The sequence below is a fragment of the Bufo bufo genome, chromosome 6 (genome assembly GCF_905171765.1).
Source record: "Bufo bufo chromosome 6, aBufBuf1.1, whole genome shotgun sequence".
In the NCBI taxonomy this organism is placed as follows: Eukaryota; Metazoa; Chordata; class Amphibia; order Anura; family Bufonidae; genus Bufo; species Bufo bufo.
In genome coordinates this window covers 332592528-332609106 of record NC_053394.1, presented here as the reverse complement: position 1 = coordinate 332609106, position 16579 = coordinate 332592528, and positions in this window count along the sequence as shown.

Below are 16579 nucleotides of genomic sequence, written 5' to 3'. Positions count from 1 at the left end.
GCCCCAGAGCTGCTCGTACTAGGGTGGGCCACAGGGTCCCTATCATGGCGGTCCCCTTGCTCCACCTGGCGGCGTCTCCGCCGCCTTGGGTGCTCATCATCATCGCTAGATGATGAGGAGGACGCGGATGACAACAGGAAAGTGGGGTCATCCTCGTCCTCACTGGGACTCTCGGACTCGTAGGCAAGCTGGGCGTATGCCTCCTCGGCCGAGAACATCCGGCGGGCCATAGGGGAGTGTGTGTCTGCGTGTGTGTGCGTGAATGTAAATCTTTATTCAGTGTGTGTGTGTGTGTGTGTGTGGGGGCACAGGTGTTCGCGGACTTATCCCTAAAACTAAGAAGAAAAAAAAAGACTAACTAAAAAAAAGGGCAAAAAATGTGAAGAAAAAAAATTAATACCGCTGATCAACCGTCCGAAGTTGATCCGCAGTGGGGTGTGCGATGCGCTAACAGTGGCCAGACGCTAAGAGTGCCGGCCACAGTCAGCGTGAAAAAAAATAAAATAAATACCTGCGCCCCAAAAAAGTTGTGGGGTGGAGGGGGGGCAGGGGGGCAAGCGGCAGCACCCCTGGGGGGTCTAGGGTCACACAGCTGTGCTGTGGACCCCAGACAACCTATTTAGGGTGATGCAATCAAATTTTTTTTTTACTCTAACTTTCCCTTTTATATCCCTGCCTAGCCCAACCTTTCCCTAATTACCTGGCTGATCAGATGGGGGGTGCTGGGGCAAGGATGGGTGCTGGGGCACAGATGGGGTGATGCTGGCTGAGATCCACACGTGCAGGCAGCGCTGCCAAGATTTGAACCTCCCGCCCACCTACCAATCAGAGGCGATCCTAAGAGGATGGTGATTGGTGGTGTAAAATCACACCACCGATCACCATCCTGTTCCGGGTTATCGGGTCCTCAGAGACCCGAATAACCCGGAAACGCAGCAAACCGCAGGTCTGAATTGACCTGCGGTTTGCTGCGATCGCCGACATGGGGCGGGGGGGGGTCACAGGACCCCCCCCCGGTGCATCTAGCCAAGGTGCCTGCTCAATGATTTGAGCAGGCACCGGGTTCCGATCACCACGCACCGGGCGGCAGTGATCGGAACTATACATGACGTACCGGTACGTCATGTGTCCTTAAGTACCAGGACAACATGCCGTATCGGTACATCATGTGTCCTCAAGAGGTTAAAGATGGTGCCCACTCTGGAGTGGAGCGGGAGCAATAGCAACCGGGTGCCTGCTGTTTCATATAGAAAAACGTAAAAATTCAAATCACCCCCCTTTCCCCAAAAATAAAAATAACAAAAAAAAAAATAACATTATGAGCAACGCCCGTACTATTAAAATATTTTAAAAAAAGTTAGCCTATATGGTGAATGGTGTAACAGAAAAAAAAAAAAGGCAGATTCACCGTTTTTTTTAATCACTTTATCGCCCAATAAAATTGAATAAAAAGTGATCAAGTCACACACACCGTCCTGCAAAAATTGAGCCCCCCCACATCTTTTTAGACATAACTATAAAAAAGTTATGAGGATCAGAATATTGCGATGAAAAGAAAAAATTATTTTTTTTCCAAAGTGAGTCCTGACGTTTATGGTACTGACTGAGGCTGGGCTTGCTGCAGTGAGCCGCCTATAGAGGTCCTGAGCGGGGATGCTGTTAGGGTCGCCACCTTTCCCAACAAAAAATACTGGATACACAAGTTAAAAAGGTTGGCGTGGATTAACACAGGTGTTCTTTTGATCATATTTTACGTTTGGCTCCATTTTATTTTCACTGTTGGGAACACCCTGTGTATTTAAGTTTTATTTATCCTCTATTTTTGAAATGTTTTTGTTGGGATCGAACTCACAACATTAAAGGCAAGAAGCTTAACCACTGAGCTATAGAGCTCCATGTTAAACTGCTGAACAAATATTATGGCTAAGGCTACTTTCACACTAGCGTTTCTATTTTCCGGAATTGAGATCCGTTATACAGTCTCAATACCGGAAAAAAAACGCTTCCGTTTTGTCCCCATTAATTGTTAATGGGGACAAAAGGTAACTGAACGGAATGCTCCAAAATGGATTCCGTTGCATTCCCATACCGGAGAGCGGCATGCTGCAGTTTTCTTTCCGTCGTGGGATGCGGAGCAATATGGATCCGTCATGACCCACAATGCAAGTCAATGGGGACGGATCCGTTTAACGCTGACACTATCTGACAAAGTAGAAAACCAATCCGTCCCCCAATGACTTTCAATGGTGTTCATGACGGATCCGTCTTGGCTATGTTAAAGGTAATACAACCGGATCCGTTCATAATGGATGCAGACGGTTGTATTATCAGTAACGGAAGTGTTTTTGCTGAAACCTGCCGGATCCAGCAAAAACGCTAGTGTGAAAGTAGCCTAAAAACCTCAGTAGTATTTTCCCAAGTTTTGTGCATTCATATATAATATATATATATATATTTTTTGTAATTACATATTTATTTTGTGCCATACATTTTTTTACAATTACTAAAAAAATATAAATTGATACTTCTGCTGTATATGAATACCTAATGCATGAAAAACTTCTGTGGTTAAGGTTCTTGCCTTTAATGTAGATGGTTGTGAGTTTGAAACCTGGCAGAAACATCTCAAAAGTAGAGGCTAAATTTGACTGAAATACACAGGGTGCTGACAATGCTTGGGCATACCCCTTCATGTTCATAGTCCTGACTCCAGGTATGCTGGGTGCTGACGCCTGAATATCATGAAGACCTCCAGTTTTCCTGCACAGCAGAACTTCCATCCACCCGGCTGTGCATGTTAGAACACTGAAGGGGTAGCAGTAATGGTAGGTCCATATGATAGATTTTTGGAAAAATTATCTTCGGAACCCATGGCTAAGTACGGAAATGATAGCACCGATGTGAAGATAGTCTTATATTTTTTAACTCCTTATATCCTGCCACCCTGAAGCCTGTGTTCAACTGCAGTGTATCTATTTATTATCATTGCATCAAAGATTAGGAGGATTTCACAATGAGGATATAATCTGTATGAGGGATCATTTTATGCTTGTAGGCATGGCTGTGCAGCGTCCCACTCAGGACATGTGGGAACTGCAAAATAACTGTAAACTGCATTACCGTGTTGCATGTCATTCTGCATTACATCACCTGTTGTATCCCTGTTCATAGGCTGGTAAGGTGTGCTTTATACATCCCACCACTAGAGGGGGATAGCAGTCAGTCTATATAAATACCTTAGTCAGGCCTAGTGTGGGTTGTTGTTGGTGGGAGTGATTCAATTCAGTTAAAGGGGTTATCCGAGTTAAATACATTTATGCTAATAACTCTTATAGTATTATATGAAACTATTTTGTAAATCACTTATATTAGCTATTTTGCTCTGTTTAGCCAGTTCACATTTGGTTCATGTGACCTCCGACGTCATCAACCCTGCTCAGGCACTGACGTCTCGTTTACAAGCTTCTCCCTGCTTGAGGGAGTGTCCAGGCTCTGTAAACGAAACGTCAGAGCCTCTGGTGCCCTCCCCCCTCCAGCTCTCCTCACACTGCCTCGGCTCTGCTCTGCTGATGACGTTTCGTTTACAGCCGTCTCCCTGCTTGAGGGAGTGGCCCGGCTCTGTAAACGAGACGTCAGAGCCTCTGGTACCCTCCCCGCTCCAGATCTCCTCACACTGCCTCGGTGATGGTAAGCGATCGCTCATGTGCGATACTTAGGCTACTTTCACACTAGCGTTCGGGTGTCCGCTCGTGCGCACTGTTTGAAGGGGCTCACGAGCGGTCCTGAACGCAGCCGTTCGGCCCCAATGCATTCTCAGTGGAGGCGGATCCACTGAGAATGCATCCGCCTGCCAGCGCTCAGCCTCCGCTCCGCTCAGTGAGCGGACACCTGAACGCTGCTTGCAGCGTTCGGGTGTCCGCCTGGCCGTGCGGAGGCGAGCGGATCCGTCCAGACTTATAATGGAAGTCAATGGGGACGGATCCGCTTGAAGATGACACCATATGGCTCAATCTTCAAGCGGATCCGTTCCCCATTGACTTTCAATGTAAAGTCTGAACGGATCCGCTCAGGCTACTTTCACACTTAGAATTTTTTCTAAGTTATAATGCAGACGGATCCGTTCTGAACGGATGCAAACGTCTGCATTATCGGAGCGGATCCGTCTGATGAAACATCAGACGGATCCGCTCCGAACGCTAGTGTGAAAGTAGCCTTACCAGAGCCGAGGTGATAGATTTTCTCCAGCAGCAGCACCAGCAGCAGGGTATGTGTCTGGCTCCTTCCCTCACTTGGGCCAGTTTACACGTTCCCCTCCCGCTTCTGGGGATTGTTATTACAGCCCTGGCCCCCTCAACAAGTCCCCATTATAATGTTAATACCCCCCCTGGGGAAAAAAGGAAATAGTTGTCCATCATATAGCTTAGATATAGCTATAGCTATATCTATATCTGCATCCAAGATATATCTTTATCTAATCTATAGCTTAGATACAGTAATAGCTTAGATACAGCTGTAGCTCAGATACAGCGATAGCTTAGATAAAGAGGTAGCTTAGATACAGCAATAGCTTAGATACAGCGGTAGCTTAGATACAGCGATAGTTTAGAATCAGCAGTAGCTTAGAATCAGCGATAGCTTAGATACAGCAATAGCTTAGATACAGCTGTAGCTTAGATACAGCTGTAGCTTAGATACATTAATAGCTTAGATACAGCTGTAGCTTAGATACAGCGATAGCTTAGATAAAGAGGTAGCTTAGATACAGCAATAGCTTAGATACAGCGGTAGCTTAGATACAGCGATAGCTTAGAATCAGCGATAGCTTAGATACAGCAATAGCTTAGATACAGCTGTAGCTTAGATACAGCTGTAGCTTAGATACAGCTGTAGCTTAGATACAGTAATAGCTTAGATACAGCTGTAGCTTAGATACAGAGGTAGCTTAGATACAGCTATAGCTTAGATACAGCAGTAGCTGAGATACAGCGATAGCTTAGAATCAGCGGTAGCTTAGATACAGCGATAGCTTAGATACAGCGATAGCTTAGATACAGCGATAGCTTAGATACAGCTGTAGCTTAGCTACAGCGATAGTATAGATACAGCTGTAGCTTAGCTACAGCGATAGCTTAGATACAGCGGTAGCTTAGATACAGCGATAGCTTAGATACAGCGATAGCTAGATACAGCTGTAGCTTAGATACAGCTGTAGCTTAGAATCAGCGGTAGCTTAGATACAGTGATAGCTTAGATACAGCTGTAGCTTAGATACAGAGGTAGCTTAGATACAGCTATAGCTTAGATACAGCAGTAGCTGAGATACAGCGATAGCTTAGAATCAGCGGTAGCTTAGATACAGCGATAGCTTAGATACAGCGATAGCTTAGATACAGCGATAGCTTAGATACAGCTGTAGCTTAGCTACAGCGATAGTATAGATACAGCTGTAGCTTAGCTACAGCGATAGCTTAGATACAGCGGTAGCTTAGATACAGCGATAGCTTAGATACAGCGATAGCTAGATACAGCTGTAGCTTAGATACAGCTGTAGCTTAGAATCAGCGGTAGCTTAGATACAGTGATAGCTTAGATACAGCTGTAGCTTAGATACAGCTGTAGCTTAGATACAGCGGTAGCTTAGATACAGCGGTAGCTTTGATACAGCTGTAGCTTAGAATCAGCGATAGCTTAGATACAGCTGTGGCTTAGATACAGCTGTGGCTTAGATACAGTGATAGCTTAGATACAGGGGTAGCTTAGATGCAGCGATAGCTTAGATACAGCGGTAGCTTATATACAGCGGTAGCTTAGATACAGCTGTAGCTTAGATACAGCGATAGCTTAGATACAGCTGTAGCTTAGATACAGCGGTGGCTTAGAATCAGTGATAGCTTAGATACAGCAATAGCTTAGATACAGCTATATGTCCATCTTATAGATAGAGCCGTAGCTGCATCCTAGCCGTAGCTGTATCTGAGCCGTAGCTGCATCCTAGCCGTAGCTGTATCTGAGCCGTAGCTGTATCTGAGCCGTAGCTGTATCTGCAATGTGACAGGAAGATCTGCCTGTGTGAGCTAGGAGACGATCATGTGACTGTTTTTTTAAATGCAAACTTAGGTTGTGCAGAGCAGGGTGAGGGGAAGGTCAGGTTGTTCACGCCCACAAATATTCATGAGGGAGAACTCAGGCATTGTTGTTATACGCCTCCTCAGCATGTAAACACAGCAATAACAGAACCATGAGAAGGTGGACATATGGGTTTCTCTCTTAAGAAATCAAGCTTAACCAATGTATATGTATGTCCTGATGAATTTTATGAGGTTTTAATTTTTTTTCCCATAACTCGGATAACCCCTTTAAGACTACACATCACAGAGTAGTGAGTGGAGTCAGAAGCGACGATGTGGTAGTGCCAAGGTATGAGGAGCAGGAGAGCGTTTTCCTCCTGTGGTCCTCTTAGTTCCTTTCATTCTACAACCAGAGGATAGAGTTTCGTCCCTGGAAGAAATCCAAGCAGAGAGACATCGGTGATAACAGCCACTATCTAAGGCTTAACGGGCACCTTTGCACATGGTGGAGGACAATATAGCTACAGTTGGCCTCATCATAAATTATAGAAGACAGATTAGCTACCTGTTCAAGAGCTTGGAAGATACAGAAATCATAGGACTAAGCATACCCGAAAAGAGTACTACAGAACCACAGCCTGAGTCAGGACCTAGCCAAACCTATTAACAGTGGATCAACAGAATTCCTCTATATACCCAGAGACTGTATTCTGTCTGGATGTTTATGCTGCAACTAAAACCAGCTACAGTAAAAGTTGTGAGTTGTATCCTACCACTGTCTACCTCATTCTTCAATATTACCACTACAACTGGTTGTACCACCATAAACAGTACTGGTGTCACGACAAATACCACCAAGGGACCCAGCCGCCACAAGCACCCTAAACACCGCCGTCATCAAGGGCACCTCAACCTCCATCTTGGCTGGTGCTCCCCTACCACAGAGTGTGCCCCGGAAGGTTTCGTGCTGTCTTCCTCATCACTGTGCTGCCGGCCCAGGGAGGCTTTCTGCTAACCGTGAGTAAACCGATGAACTGTATTACTACTCCCCCTCATCGGCCCACCGTGCACCTTACGTGTCGCCCCTGCGGTTCTGGCACATCACAGCTGGAGCCCACCTTTTAAATATATGCATATGTAACTTCATGTCTGTTAATAATGTTGATGACATGACTTTTGACTCTAACCTTTCCTTAAATTCAGTTGGAGGACCTGAGAATGGTATTGCATTGTATTCTACAGGGTGGGCCATTTATATGGATACACCTTAATAAAATGGGAATGGTTGGTGATATTAACTTCCTGTTTGTGGCACATTAGTATATGTGAGGGCGGAAACTTTTCAAGATGGGTGGTGACCATGGCGGCCATTTTGAAGTCGGCCATTTTGAATCCAACTTTTGTTTTTTCAATAGGAAGAGGGTCATGTGACACAAAAGTCTAAGGGGGTCAGATCGGGAGACCTTGGGGGCCATTAAAAAAAAAAAGGTACATTTTTCCGCCCTCCCCCAGGGTGCGCCCTAAGGCAGCTGCTTGGGCTGCCTTATGGTAGCGCCGGTCCTGAATATTGCCACAAAACCTTCAGGCTTCTGCTAGAAATCTGAACATGAAGAGGAACTTCATCTTTCAGCATGACAACGACTCAAAGCATACATCCAAATCAACAAAGGAATGGCTTCACCAGATGAAGATTAAAGTTTTGGAATGGCCCAGCCAGAGACCAGACCTGAATCCGATTGAAAATCTGTGGGGTGATCTGAAAAGGGCTGTGCACAGGAGATGCCCTCCTAATCTGACAGATTTGGAGTATTTGTGCAAAGAGTGGGCAAATCTTGCCAAGTCACAATGTGCCATGCTGATAGACTCATACCCAAAAAGACTGAGTGCTTTAATAAAATCAAAAGGTGCTTTAACAAAGTATTAGTTTAAGGGTGTGCACACTTATGCAACCATATTATTTTATCTTTATATTTTTTCTTCCCTCTACCTAAAAGAGTGGTACAGTTTATAGGTCACATTAAAGGTGGAATAATTTATTTTATTTTTTTACATGGGAACCTATGGTCAATGAAAGCAACAGTATGGATGATTTTATCCGATGTAAACATGATGCTGTCTGTCAAATAGATTATTACGAGTTGCATCTTTTTCCTTTCATAAAAAAATTTGACTCAAGGCGAGGGATCATCATTTTGCCAAAGTCACCATGTAAGGCTACTTTCACACTTGCGTTCGGGGTTCCGCTTGTGAGTTCTGTTTGAAGGCTCTCACAAGCGGCCCCGAACGGATCCGTACAGCCCCAATGCATTCTGAGTGGATGCGGATCTGCTCAGAATGCATCAGTCTGGCACCGTTTGGCCTCCGTTCCGCTCAGCAGGCGGACACCCGAACGCAGCTTGCAGCGTTTTCGTGTCTGCCTGCCCGTACAGAGCCAAACGGATTCGTCCAGACTTACAATGCAAGTCAATGGGGACAGATCCGTTTGACGTTGACACAATATGGTGCAATTGCAAACGGATCCGTCCCCCATTGACTTTCAATGTAAAGTCAGGAGTCCCTATTAATATACCATCAGATCGGAGTTTTCTCCAATCCGATGGTATATTTTAACTTGAAGCGTCCCCATCACCATGGGAACGCCTCTATGTTAGAATATACCATCGGATTTGAGTTAGATCGTGAAACTCAGATCCGACAGTATATTTTAACACAGAGGCGTTCCCATGGTGATGGGGACGCTTCAAGTTAGAATATACTAAAAGAACTGTACATGACTGCCCCTGCTGCCTGGCAGGTGCTGCCAGGCAGCAGGGGGCAGACCCTCCCCCCCTCCCCTGTATTTAACTCATTGGTGGCCAGTGCGGCCGGCCCCCCCTCCCTCCCCTATATTTAACTCATTGGTGGCCAGTCCGGCCTGCGCTCCTCCTATTGGTGGCGCTCCTCCTACTGGTAAGTGAAAGGTCTGTGCGGCGCATTGCTTATAGCACAGACCTTTCACTTACCAGTAGGAGGAGCGCCCGGCAGGTCACAGACATCGCAGGTAAATATAATGCTTCTAAAATTGCTAAGTAACCATGGCAGCCAGGAATGCAGTAGCGTCCTGGTTGCCATGGTTACCGATCGGAGTCCCAGCGATTAAACTGAGACTCCGATCGGAACTCTCCGCTGCCACCAATGATGGGGGGTTGGTCATTTTAATTAGGGGGGGGAGGGAGGGCCGGCCGCACTGGCCACCAATGAGTTAAAAACAGGGGGGGAGGGGGGGCCGGCCGCACTGGTCACCAATGAGTTAAAAACGGGGGGGAGGGAGGGGGTGCCGGCCGCACTGGCCACCAATGAGTTAAATACAGGGGAGGGGGGAGGGTCTGCCCCCTGCTGCCTGGCAGCACCTGCCAGGCAGCAGGGGGCAGTCATGTGCACAGTTTTTTTTTGTATATTCTAACTTGAAGCGTCCCCATCACCATGGGAACGCCTCTGTGTTAGAATATACTGTCGGATCTGAGTTTTCACGAGGTGAAAAATCTGATCTGAAAAAAACTGTTATGCAGACGGATCCGTTCTGAAAGTATGCAAGCGTTTGCATTATAGGAGCGGATCCGTCTGTACAGACACCAGACGGATCCGCTCCTAACGCAAGTGTGAAAGTAGCCTAAGCCAGGTCCAAGAGATGACATACAATGGCTCATGTATAGTGAAATCCTCTAGATGCATTTGTTGCAGTACAATGAAATATTCAAAAAGCCAAAATGCACCTCGTTATTGAACGAAACTGAGCTGGCCTATGGCTCTCCATTAAGGAGTAATGAAGAGGCAACCATACCTTGACGTAAACTCACATTTTATGTAATTTTTTACTCATTTGAGTGTTACGCTTTTGAATTTTGAGGACCACAGAACAGTATTTGTTTCTGCTATCATTATGGTGTTGTTTTTCACAAATGGAAAATGATTGTCTCTTTTGTCTATTATTAGGGAGATGTCGGTGACAGCGAAGAACATTTTCCTACAAAAGGTTTTCATCTTACATAACAGGCCTATTGTAGTAAGATTTTCTCTAAGAGATCAGTATTGTTATCTCCACACTTTTGTTCCACTTCCAGAATCTTCTCCCATTGTGTAAACTGACTCCTGTGTTTAACTGTTCTCCACAGAGATTGAATTCAAGGCCGGCTGGAAAGTGTGTCACAAAATTGAGGCTGCCCTCGGTCACGGCAATAGCAGAAAACGGAAGCTTAACTCTTCACAATCATAACCTCGTCTCGCTGCTAATGGTATTCAGAGATTTTTGCAGACAAATTGTGAGACTCGAAAGCCAAGAGGCAATGTGCAAAGTGCACTTCATGGCATGCAGGCACTGATCAAGACATCTGGGGGCATTTTACATAAAAGATAAGGTAGAATAGCTGAGAAAATATAAGAATACTAGTGCATGTCTAAAAACAGCCCCATATAGTTCATGCATACTGTACATTGTGCACCACTGGCCATAGGCCACACATGCCATTCACACGCTGCTCACTTGCCCATCACATTCTGGACACATGGCATGCACACGCCACTCATACACTGGACACATGCCCCATATGTGCCACTCACATATTACACACGTCATACATGTGTAGGATGTATGTTACACATGAACCACTCTTAAGGGCAGGGGGGAAGCTAAATACCATAAGTGAGGAGTAGTTTATATAAAAGCAGTGAGTGAATTTATTACAATGGCTGCTTCCATATATCAAATTCAACCTGAGTCTGTTAGGGTATGTTCACACGTGCTGGATTTGCCATAGCCAAGCTGATGCGTATTTATGATGCTAGAGGATCTGCAGCAGAAAGGTTGAAACTTGGATTTCTGCGGAGCATGTGTAGGTTGATGTGCTGCTGATCCACACAAGCATTATCCAGATTCAGCAGAAAAGATCCATATTAATCTAATCTGCCAGATTTTTAGTGCAGAATCAGTGAGAATACCGTAAGTATCATTCACTAATTCACACAGATTTTTTTCCCATTGACATGTGCAGTGGCCAGATTTGGGGGTCCCCCTAGGCACCGTCAAAGTGTCACCAGGTGTTGCTGCTCTCCAGAAGGTATGGTAAGGTGTGCTCCCCCCCAATGAGAAATAAGTCCAAAGTGTCATGGTCTGCAGTAAATCAGTGTGCTTCTTTACCAGTGCAAAACAATATAGTCACTGAGTGGGCTTCTCCAGTCTCCTCTCTGGCAGAAGAAGGGTCTGTGCTGGGGAAGGGCCTGAGCAAGCTGTCCCTCTCTCTTAGAAGGCTCGTACCCTGGCCAAGTGGCTGGTGGTCCAGGGTCTGTGGCTCAGTCGTCCAGTTGGTGCTCTGGTCAAAGGGCTGGTGATCCAGGGTCTGTGGCAAAGTATCCCTGTCTCAGCATCTTCTTCTGGTCACTCATGCAGTCTGAAAGAGTCTCTCCTACTAAACACTGGTCCCTATCTGCAGGCAACTAGGGGCCCTGACTGCGCTCTTTATATATAGTATATAGCCGAATTAGAACCTTCTAGTGGGATGATGTCACGGATGGTGTACAGGAAACAAGACAATGCAATACAATTAATGACTCACTGGATCCACAACTAAGGAACAAAAAGGGAGACCCCTACATGAGACCTATCACTCTCCCTAATTGCTCAGCCTATGCGAACACCCCAAAGGTGGATGGGCGCATATCCACGTACCTCGGCTATCTAATACCTGAAGACCCTACAATAGTGAGGGGACACGACCACCGGCTCCCTACACAAGACACGGAGGGAGTCAGGGTCACCTGAAAATCCAGCAGACAGAAAATCACAAATAAAGGAACAGCACTTATCTTGCAGAGGACTGAGGAATAGAAACAGCATGCACACACACTCCAGGAAGTTGTATAAGCCGCACACTACTGCATTATGGGGAGGAACTTAAAGGAAAGCAATCAGTCCAACTGCATGACAGCTGAGATAGACTAAAGAGATGAGGAACTTAACCAAAACAAAGAAACTCAAGGAGGAGGATCTGGAAAGCTCCTGTCAGAGCTTCTCAGCTGTCTGGTTGTGACAGATGAGTGGAGTGGAGAATCACAGCCTAAACAGAAACAATGTTACAATTTCAGTCTGTAATAGACTTGTATTTACATAGTCTATGGAACTGACTAAGCAGTTTTTACAGACATAAACAAGTCTTTATAAGTAAATGGTCAATGTGTATGTTTTTTCTCTCTCCAAAACCTTGCATAGTCCCTCATAGTAACCGTGGAAGATATGTAACTTCTCGGTATGTAGATAGAAAGTCCCAAAGTCTTAGCTGGCTACCCTTTCCAGTATGCAGTGTAGATATAGTGCAATAACAGTGCAAATGAGCAGGATATATTACAATGAACATATAAAATGCAGTTCAACAATATAAAAGAGTATAAGTTTAAACAATGGCATAAATCATAGTGCAAGTTAACCCTTCCAAGTGCGCTAGGGAGCTGATGGCTTTGCGTAGTACCAATAGAAGCAAATCCACAAATGACCATAGTCTAACGTACCCTTGCTCCAGGGCACTGCACTTACTGTAGATGCAGTTTGTTAGTTGATTTGAAGTGTGAAATCTGTGTTAATATCTTCATCAAATTCTGAACATGTGAACAAGGTCCAAAGCCATATAGAGTATTTGAAAAAGACTGTTCAGCACAAAATAGAACAAAACAATTTGGGATAATGTAAACCTTATGCCTACTGAGATTTGTGTAGCTGTTGCTGATATATTTAGCTCACAGAGCATCTAGGGTTGTACAGAGCTTTAACATGGCACCCTTAGGCTTCTGTCCCTCCGTATGCCTTTGTTTTCATAGAGGCTTTTCTTTTGGGTGTAAAGGTCGTATTAATATGCCATATATGAGGCCTTACAGTTAGAAAAACACAGAACAGACTTGCGAGGCTTGTTATTCTATACAGACGAAAGAGGAAACTTCCAAGAAGTACAAGTGTCCATCTGCTTGCAGTGTGCATGAGCTTAGTACTACTATCTGTGAATACAATGTCTTCCCATCTGCTGCTGGTGGTAACAGCTATGCTTGTACTATTTTTCTGTATTATGCCATGTTTTTTTCCATGTGTCTCAAGTCTGTATACCAGATCACAATAGCATCTATCATATTAGTGGCTTATTAGTTGCAAAAACAAGTCCTGGGTTCTTTCTGGCATCAGCCTTTTAAGATGATGCCAGGGTTCTTTATGCACACTTTACCAGCAAAAGTATTTTGACAACCAACTACACCTTACACCTACCAAAGCTTTTATGACATCTCATGCTAAATCCATAGGCATTGATATGGAGTTGCCCCCCCCCCCCCCTCCCCCCCCCCCCCCCCCTCCCCCTCCTTACAGTTAAAACAGCTTCCAGCATTTTGGGAAGGCTTTCTACAAGATTTTAGAGTGTGTGTTTTTTTGAAAGTTTTGCCCATTTATCCTGAAGAGCATTTGTGAGGTCAGACACTGATGCTGGATGAGAGTGTTGGCTCTCAATCTCTGTTGTAGTTTATGCCAAACCTGTTTGATGCTGTTGAGGTGAAGGCTCTGTGCAAGTCAGTCAAGTTCTTCAACACCAAACTCACCAACCATGCCTTTGTGAACCTTGTTTTGTGCACTGCTGGAGCACAATCATGCTGGAACAGAAAATATCCTCCACCAAACTGTTCCTACAACATTGGAAGAATGCAATTGCCCAAGATTTCTTTTTACTGGCCCTAGGCCAACCCCTGAAAGATAACGTTACAGGTTTGTTATTTAACAGGCAAAGAATAATGAACATTATCTATATTTCTATCACCAAATATTATCTCTTACACTAAAAATTTGGTATTTTTAATGTCTGATTGGGGTTTTGCCTTCAGTATCAGCAAGGTTGTTTTACCATAAATTCTGAGATTATGGAAATAAGATAGGCTTAACAAGGCTTAAGTACAGTGCCTTGCAAAAGTATTCACCCACTTGACTTTTTTTGTTACATTACAGCCTTAGGCCTCATGCACACGACCGTTTTTTTTGCGGTCCGCAAAAACGGGTTCCGTTTTTCCGTGATCCGTGACCGTTTTTTCGTCCGTGGGTCTTCCTTGATTTTTGGAGGATCCACGGCTGTGCGGAGCCAAACGGATCCGTCCTGACTTACAATGCAAGTCAATGGGGACAGATCCGTTTGACGTTGACACAATATGGTGCAATTGCAAACGGATCCGTCCCCCATTGACTTTCAATGTAAAGTCAGGAGTTAATATACCATAGGATCGGAGTTTTCTCCAATCCGATGGTATATTTTAACTTGAAGCGTCCCCATCACCATGGGAACGCCTCTATGTTAGAATATACCATCGGATTTGAGTTACATCGTGAAACTCAGATCCGACAGTATGTTCTAACACAGAGGCGTTCCCATGGTGATGGGGACGCTTCTAGTTAGAATATACTACGAACTGTGTACATGACTGCCCCCTGCTGCCTGGCAGCACCCGATCTCTTACAGGGGGCTGTGATCAGCACAATTAACCCTTCAGGTGCCGCACCTGAAGGGGTTAATTGTGCGTATCATAGCCCCCTGTAGGAGATCAGGGGCTGCCAGGCAGCAGGAGGCAGACCCCCCTCCTCCCCAGTTTGAATATCATTGGTGGCCAGTGTGCGGCCCCCCCCCCCGGCCCCCCCTCTATTGTAATATCATTGGTGGCCAGTGTGCGGCCTCCCCGGCCCCCCCTCCCTCCCTCTATTGTAATATCATTGGTGGCCAGTGTGCGGCCTCCCCGGCCCCCCCTCCCTCCCTCTATTGTAATATCATTGGTGGCCAGTGTGCGGCCTCCCCCGGCCCCCCCTCCCTCCCTCTATTGTAATATCATTGGTGGCCAGTGTGCGGCCTCCGTCGGCCCCCCCTCCCTCCCTTTATTGTAATATCATTGGTGGCCAGTGTGCGGCCTCCGTGGCCCCCCCTCCCTCTAGTGTAATATCATTGGTGGCCAGTGTGCAGCCTCCCCTCTCCCCCCCCCCCTGCCCGATCATTGGTGGCAGCGGAGAGTTCCGATCGGAGTCCCAGTTTAATCGCTGGGACTCCGATCGGTAACCATGGCAACCAGGACGCTACTGCAGGCCTTGTTGCAATGGTTACTTAGCAATATTACAATATTAGAAGCATCATACTTACCTGCTGCGCTGTCTGTGACCGGCCGGGAGCTCCTCCTACTGGTAAGTGACAGGTCTGTGCGGCGCATTGCTTAATGATCTGTCACTTACCAGTAGGAGGAGCTCCCAGCCGGTCACAGACAGCGCAGCAGGTAAGTATGATGCTTCTAATATTGAAATATTGCTAAGTAACCATGGCAACCAGGCCTGGCTATGAGCTGAGCGCTGCGATTGGCCAGCGCTACAGCATAGGAGAAAGAGACGCCGGCAGGTTCCCCTGGGTGGAGCCTAACTATGAACATACCGGAGGCTATAACCGGAGAACGGAGCGGCGCCCGGGGATAACAGTAAGTGCAGGGGGATCCCTGGGCGCCACTCTACACGTCTGTATAGTCAGTTTAGATACTTTATTCTGGTGAAAGGTCCTCTTTAATCTCTCTGACCACTCAGGTGGGCAGCCTGAATGAAAATGTGTCGTTACTCAGGCATGACATGAAAAAGGTGTCTGAAAGAATCAAAGCAGTAGAAGACCGCGTTAGCTGTCTGGAGGATACAGCTTCTCCATTGAAGAAGGCTATCGGGACAATTACCCGCGATGTTTCATACCTGTTTGATAAGGTGGACGACATGGAAAACAGACTCTGGAGGAACAATTTGCGGCTCATAGGTGTTCCGGAAAAGTCTGACGGCGCAAATGCTATGCTGTTCTTAGAAAAATGGCTGACCGAAAATTTGGGACTGATACTTTATCCCCCATGTTTGCCATAGAGCGTGCTCACCGGGTGCCATTCAGAGCTCCTCCACCAGGGGGCCCTCCGAGACCACTTCTCCTTAAACTACTACACTTTCAGGACAGAGATGCCATCCTGCGGAAAGCGAGAACTCATGAGGATCTCCTGATAGATGGCAACAGAGTGCTTATTTTCCCGGATTTTTCGTCTGAGGTGCAGAAAAGGAGAGCAAAATATGTAGAGGTGAAACGCCGGCTGAGAGAGAAGCAGCTAATGTACTCCATGTTATACCCGGCCAAGCTGAGAGTTCTATCTGGTGGCAAAGTACATATCTTTGATACTCCCGCTGCAGCGGCTCAATGGCTGGAGTCTACACATCTGACGGCGAATCCTGAACCATCTACGGGCTGACTCCGTATTGCTGTGATCACTTGTGGGGGTCCAATCGCCGTCCTTCGCTTCACAGTCTGGGAGGATAAGTATATCATGGACTTAATGTTTTCAGCCTGAAGAGTAGGGCAGAGACATTTAAGACTTTGTACTTAGTCTTTACCAGCTCAGGGTATTGCACACTCGGGGGCTTACTGGGATATGTTTTCTAAATTGCTATTGAACTCTGTTATATT